The sequence below is a fragment of the Salvia splendens genome, chromosome 1 (genome assembly GCF_004379255.2).
Source record: "Salvia splendens isolate huo1 chromosome 1, SspV2, whole genome shotgun sequence".
Classification (NCBI taxonomy): domain Eukaryota; kingdom Viridiplantae; phylum Streptophyta; class Magnoliopsida; order Lamiales; family Lamiaceae; genus Salvia; species Salvia splendens.
Window position 1 is genome coordinate 40,464,576 of NC_056032.1, and position 6,907 is coordinate 40,471,482.

The window sequence follows — 6,907 nt, forward strand, 5'->3', positions numbered from 1 at the left end:
GTTACATTACTTCGCTCTTGACTTGATCTCTTGGCTTGCTGTTTGAGGTTCTCTTGTTAGTTTGGTTTGTTGCCTTGTTGTGTTTAGTGGAGTCTCCAAAGTGTGTGGTTCTGCGACTTATTTTTATTCAGTTTTTCTTTTGTGGGTATCTTTTGGGTAGAGTGGGCGGGACTTTTTCTTTGGTTTTTATCTTGCTCGTTGTTTCGCTTGCCTAGCGTTATGGCTCGAACATTGGACCTTGTCTCTGTTTTATAAAAAGAAATGGTGAAAGGAGTCCAATAATTATATGCTAGTTCATCGCTATAATAGAAGCTGTAACAAAAGATATTTCAAAGTAAAACAGGTTAAGTATAAGATGTTGTAGTGATGCTATAATCCAGTAGTAGTAGTAGTAATTAATCATATAAAGATTAACGATTGGAAAGTGGCAAAGCTGCTGCCAAATCCTGGCCCAATATTGTTCATCTAATACTACAAAAATCATGTCACGACAATTTAACAAAGCCTGCTGGTTTAAAGCCCCAAGATTCCAGGGCCTACTTTTTAAGCCCAACATACTACAAAATAAAAAATATGATTTATCCATCTTATTAAACAAGTAAGCTTCTTAATGATCCCACCACTAGGAATCATGACTTTATCGTTATCCCACAACAGATACATTGATACAATAACTACAAATATATTGTTAATTATATGAATGTTTATAAACATTGGGATATTAGTCAGAATTAAGAACCTGGTTGGATGAAGCTTATTCGGTCTATAGAAAATTGATCAATAATTATCAACAACTAGTAATTTAATTAATTATTAAATACAACTATAAGTTTCATATATTACCAAAATTAATTGTGGAAAATAAATTAATACCCTAACTAAAAAAGTCAATTTTATTTTCATGCTTTAGCAAAACTAAACATCATATGTGGGATCATAAAGTAACATATGCTCTCATGCATGCTATTTCATGAACTCATAAAAATGCCACTTTTATGTGTAATTTTTTTATCCACTAATATATTACTTATTAATTTTAGTTTATTCTCGAAAGCAAGTAATCCTATGCCAACCAAACTCATGATAACCCCAAAACTGATTCATCTTTTAAATAGAAAAAAAAACAACTTTTATTTCTAAGTACATTATTCAAATTTAATTGGCATGCATAATATTCAAGTCATGAAATAATAGTTCAGGATTGAAACTCACTCTCACAATGAAATTAGTGAAGTGTTCCAAACAATTCCAAGGACCTGTCATCATGAGATTGAACTCCAAAGTCATCTATCTATGTCTAGTCATACAGTTTTTAGTTTATCACAAGTTTAATAGAGATGGTTAGATTTTGCAAAGTGATGAAACCAGAGTTAGGGTTTAAATCTAACAATGAATTAAAGACTACTTAAGAAATGGGGATGCTCTTATTTCAAAAGAAAAGACCACATTCATTTAATTATCTTCAAGGATAATGTCCATATTATAAACTATGATATTGTTAGGAATCCCTAAACTTGCCTATGATGTGATCAATTGCCTAAGATTTATCACAAGAAGAAAAAAATAGTTAGAAAATTGGAAATAATATTAATACCCCAACAAGCAAACACTTACTAAATCATGTTGGATGGAAAAAGGTATGTGAAGAAAAGCTCATCAGACATTTAGATTATAGAATGGGTCCAATGCAGGAAAGCATGGCTAGGGATTGATTTCACAAATATCATACCATGCTCATTTAACCCAATTATTTACCAATTTCTTGTTTTTTTAGATCGATAATTGGTTGTTGCTTTACGTCAGTCTTTGAGTTGTAACACAATAGATTGAAAAGAATTGGCTACTTCATATTCCATAAAACTATGTTCAGAAATGGATATCTTATATTAGGATAGGAGATGAGTTGGTTTACAAAGACAGTGTCCATATGTTTATATGGATGTTTAGGGTTGATTTCAAAGAAGGAAATCATATCATCAATAATACTAGCTTATAGTTTACTTTGGAGGAAAAGCAAATAATCTTTGTCTGTGGAAGCAATCAAGTTCTTATGCTGGGTTTCTAAAGAAGATTAAATTGAGAAGAAAATGATGAAAATAGAGAAAAACGATTCGAATCACAAAAAGGAATACAACCCAGTACAAATTGGGCCGATCTTAATCACAATAATGGGCCAATGCTGCATCAGGAATTTCGTGACCACTCTCCAAACACAATACATGAATCCCATCCATTTATAGTACTTAGTAATTACATGCGTATTTATTAATTATTAGACATTTTTACCTTTACATCTCACTAAAACTATATAAAGTGTATTAATAATAGTATTGTGAAAACTATTGTACATATATATGTTAAACAAAACTTATGTTTTTTAAAAAAAGAACCCTTTTATTATAAAAACCATTTTCAGTTCTTCAATCGTTCTTAATGAATGCAATTAAAACTGGTAGTGCGAATGCGGTATCTTTATATGTTTAGTGAAGTGTTTCCGTTTTAACCAATCCATGCTTCTGCATTCTTTACAATAGAGCCCTAAGATAATGAGATAGAGTTGGTGAAGAAATCTGTACATTTACTACATTTTGTTAGATGTATACTAACATCAACATCAATTAAAGTTAAAAATTCCAAAAAACGTTTGGTGCAAACAAGATTACAGAATTTGTTAGTTATCCAGGACCCCTATTGCACAACACTATTTAGTTCACTTTCGTGAGATTTTGCATTCATCAAATATAATATTCTCCAAAATATTTCCTTCACACTTGAACATATTTTGCAAAGTGATTATATTTCATATCATTCATATTAGAAGTATTAAGTAAATATGTGCCGAGAGATATAATTTTATAGTATATAGTAGTCGTATTAAATTTGGAAATGAAACTTTACGTTAAGAAAATATGCATATAGTATATATAGAAAGATATAATTTTATATACATTTATAATAGTATACTGGTGGTATTAAAATTAGAAATGAAATTTTGTATATATGTTCCTCAGTCTGAATCTAATAAAGTATGCATAGACTTATTTATTTATTTTTATATATCGTCAAGGCAAGATAAGAGATAAGGACATGCAATTGGAAGTTGTGGATGGATTATATTATGAAAATTTGATATCTGATTTCATCCATTAATATATAGTATTTGTGCATAAGAAGACAATAGGTTTCTAATAAATATAAAATACTCCAAGTAATAGTGAGACCCATATGCCTGCTACTAGTTGGGCCCTATCAGCTGTGTAACCAGCTATTTTTGCCGGCGTAATTCACCAACTCTCATCTCCCCTTAACAAATTCCAGCTTAGGTTATTTGTAACCCTCTATAATTCATAGGATAAGTCACAAATAGTAACAGTACATTATAACGCATAATATAATAAAATACAAATATGCATATATGGTATATGTTGATTAAATGGGCTTATATGTTGCTGGACTATAATTTGGGCCTGGGATTAATTCTGGCCCAGATTGTTTGGGCTTCTGCTTTGCCCTAGCCCGTTTACTTGGATGATATACACCCCTCACTCCACTCCACCGCCTCATCTTCTGTCTCTCACTTCTCTCTCTCTCTGCTTTCTGGCGATTTAGTTTCTCCGGTGTTTCTTCTTCTCTGATGATTCTCTGAGTGTTACACGATGGTTTATCACGAGTGTTTGAGTGATTAAACGTGTGTGAGAGTGGGAGATAAGCAACTGCTTCGGTTGCTTGGGTTCCAGAGAAGTTAGGGTTTCTTGTTGAGAGGTTTCTTGTGAAGTGAGGTTCTGAGAGTGAATAGATCAAGTGTAGTGGAGTGGTTTGGGGTTGGAATCCGTGGTTTGTGAAGTGTTTTCACGGTTGGATTCAACGTTGCTCCCTTGGATCGTGGTTTTGGTGAATAGATATGTACTATTAGCGGGTGGCTGAGCCATAGCTACAAGATCTATGCGATTCCTTTGATTTCTCTCTTTTTCCCTGCATTATTTGTTTAGATCCGAGAGGATCTTGTATTTTGCTACTAACTAGGGTTTCTAGTGTGCAGGGTTCTCGGTGGTTCTTGGAGCTTCTGGTCCAGGAGTGCTGTGTTCGAGATCTTAGCTAGTTACTGTTGTAATAGCTTGTATTTGTTTGTAATATCAGTCGCTTGGTTGATAGTTTGACTGAGCTATCTTGTACAAGACCAAAGAGGTCTCGGTAAATAGTGAATCTAAAGTAGTCTGATCCTTACAGTGGTATCAGAGCTACGGGGGACTGCTTTGGCACGCCGAGTCGCTTAAGGAGGTGGGCAAGTGGAACCCTCCCTCGAGTGGGGGTTTGCTCTGGTACATTGGCTGAAACTCTCTGGTTTTTTGTTTCTGTATAGTGCCAAATATAGGATTGGGATCTTTGTTGCTGGTAGACAGTCTTGGCAAGACTTAGGGTTTCTCTCTGGTGTTTTTTCACTCTGTGGTTTGTGCTTCCGTGGTTTCTTGATGCTCTCTGTTTCTTGATCTCTTATTACTTGACCACCCAGCATATTGTGCTGCCTAAGTGACCCCCTACGCCCTCCAGAAGTGAGTGATTGCGAACTGGGATAGCCTTAGCCAGCCTTGCTCGTGACAGTCAGCGGTTTGAGGTCTATTTGTGTGAAAATTTGGGTGAAACCTGTGTGATTTTGTGTTCTGTTGTCTGTGTGATTGTCTCTGTGTTGGCTGATTGCAAGGTTGTGAGTTTGTGTGTGTTTTCTTGCTCTCTGTGTTTTTTGAAAATTTTTTGGTTTTTAAAATGGCCCAACCTGTTAGCCTGCTCCTATTTAATGACAAAAATGATTTTGTCATTTGGAAACAGAAGCTGAAATGTATTTTTATTCAACAAAAGGTTTTTAAATCTGTTGATGGTACTGTGCCTGATGATACTCCACAAGATAAACTGGATGAAATGAATGAATTGGCTAAAGCTACTATTATTCTCAATTTATCTGACTTTGTGATTAGGAAAGTTAATCACATTGAATCTGCTTCTGAAATGTGGAAACACCTTGATACTTTGTATACTGAAACTTCTATGTCTTCAAGGATGTATCTGCTTGAAAAACTTTTCAAATTTAAGCTTGATTTGTCAAAAGATATTGATGACAATGTGGATAGATTTCAAAAGCTTGTGCAAGACATTAAGAGATCAGGTGATAAAACTATTGATGAATATACTAGTATTGCTTTGATGAATGTCATACCTGATTCTTACAGTGATGTGAAAATTGCTATTAAATATGGTAGAGATACTGCTCCTCTTGATTTGATAAATAACTCTCTTAAATCTAAGGAACTTGAATTAAGGGAAATGGCTTCTGACAAATCTGCTCCTAATAAGATTTTAAATGTTAGGGGAAGGTCTAAATCAAGAGGGGGTAATGAATCTAATGGAGGATTAAATTCCAAGAAAAAATTCAGATCTAGGTCCAACAGTAGGCACCCCAGATTTATCAAGAAATGCTATAATTGTGGAGAGCATGGGCACTTTAAAAAGGACTGTAGTAAGCCTAAAAAGTATAAACCTCCTAATAACAATGGAAACCCTCAGATTAAAAGTGTTGCAAATATTGCAAAGTTTGATGCTGAAAATGATTCTGTGTTTATGTTGCATGATTTGATGTACATAAATGCTTCCCCTATGTGTCCCTTCTCATCAAATGATTGGCTGAGTGATTCTGGTTGTACATATCATGTTAGTCCATTCAAGGAAGTGTTCACTGAGATAACGCCTATAACCAATACTTATGTGCCAATGGCTGATGGCAAGAAGTGTGAAGTACTTGGTATTGACACTGTTTGTTTGAAATTTGAGAATGGCTATGTGTTGAATTTAAAGGATGTTAGATATGTGCCTGAATTGTGCTATAATTTGATGTCATGCACTGCTTTAGAAAACTCTGGCATGGGTGGAAAATGGGGGGAAGGGTGCATGAAAATCTGTAAGGGTTCCATGTCTTTGTTCAAAGCCAAAGAAGGTTCTCTATGCTAATGCTATTGGATCTGTGATGTATTTGATGGTTAGCACTAGGCCTGATATTGCTTATTGAAGAGGTCTACGAGGTGCGTAGGTGTCGTTCAAGTGAGGATATATCCTACTGGCAGGATAAAGATCCTAACTAAGCCTAGACCTCGTCTTCAAAGATTCCTCAACCCACTTCTACTGATCAGTATAGTGGAGGTAAGGGTCGAATCCCACAGAGATGGTGCGTTTAAACTACTGCGGTGATGTTTTGGAGGGTTGGTTAGCTACCACGCTCGGGTTGAGTTTCTACCTAGGCGAGTAATTAAAGGGTGACGTCCTACTGACTAGGATGGGGGAGCAGATCATGGAATGCAACTGTGTACGTGGAAATGAGGGGACATGGTGTAACAGAAATTGTTTGGAAAGGATGGTATTTCTATTTTTGGCTAAACAGAATATTCAGAGTGTAGTGGAGGTAGTGGTGACTAGGCTGACAGATCTGCAGGTACAACCAGAGGTGAAGGACAAAAGAAAGCAAAAGTAAATAAAAGTAAGGTGGTCCCCAATCTGGATGTGGACATCGTCTTCTCCAACAACACAACTTAAACTCAGATAACAATTCCAGATCCAACCCGGCAAACGCAGATTAACAACTCGCGAACACAGATCTAAAACTAAGAAATCAAATCTGAAATCAAACACTGAAACTGGACTTCTGCATGCTGGTCAACATGAAAGATCGATTCAGAAAATAAAACGAAGCCTTGCATGCAACGATCTACTTCCAGATCAAATAGTACATGTTTACCTATCCTAAAGAAATTTGTTACGTAACAGAATTTAGAGATTTAGCACTTAAAACACCGAGAAATCTTAGATCTAAGCTAACTAGACAAGGAAAGAAAAGAACACTACAATGAACGAAACGGAAATCAAC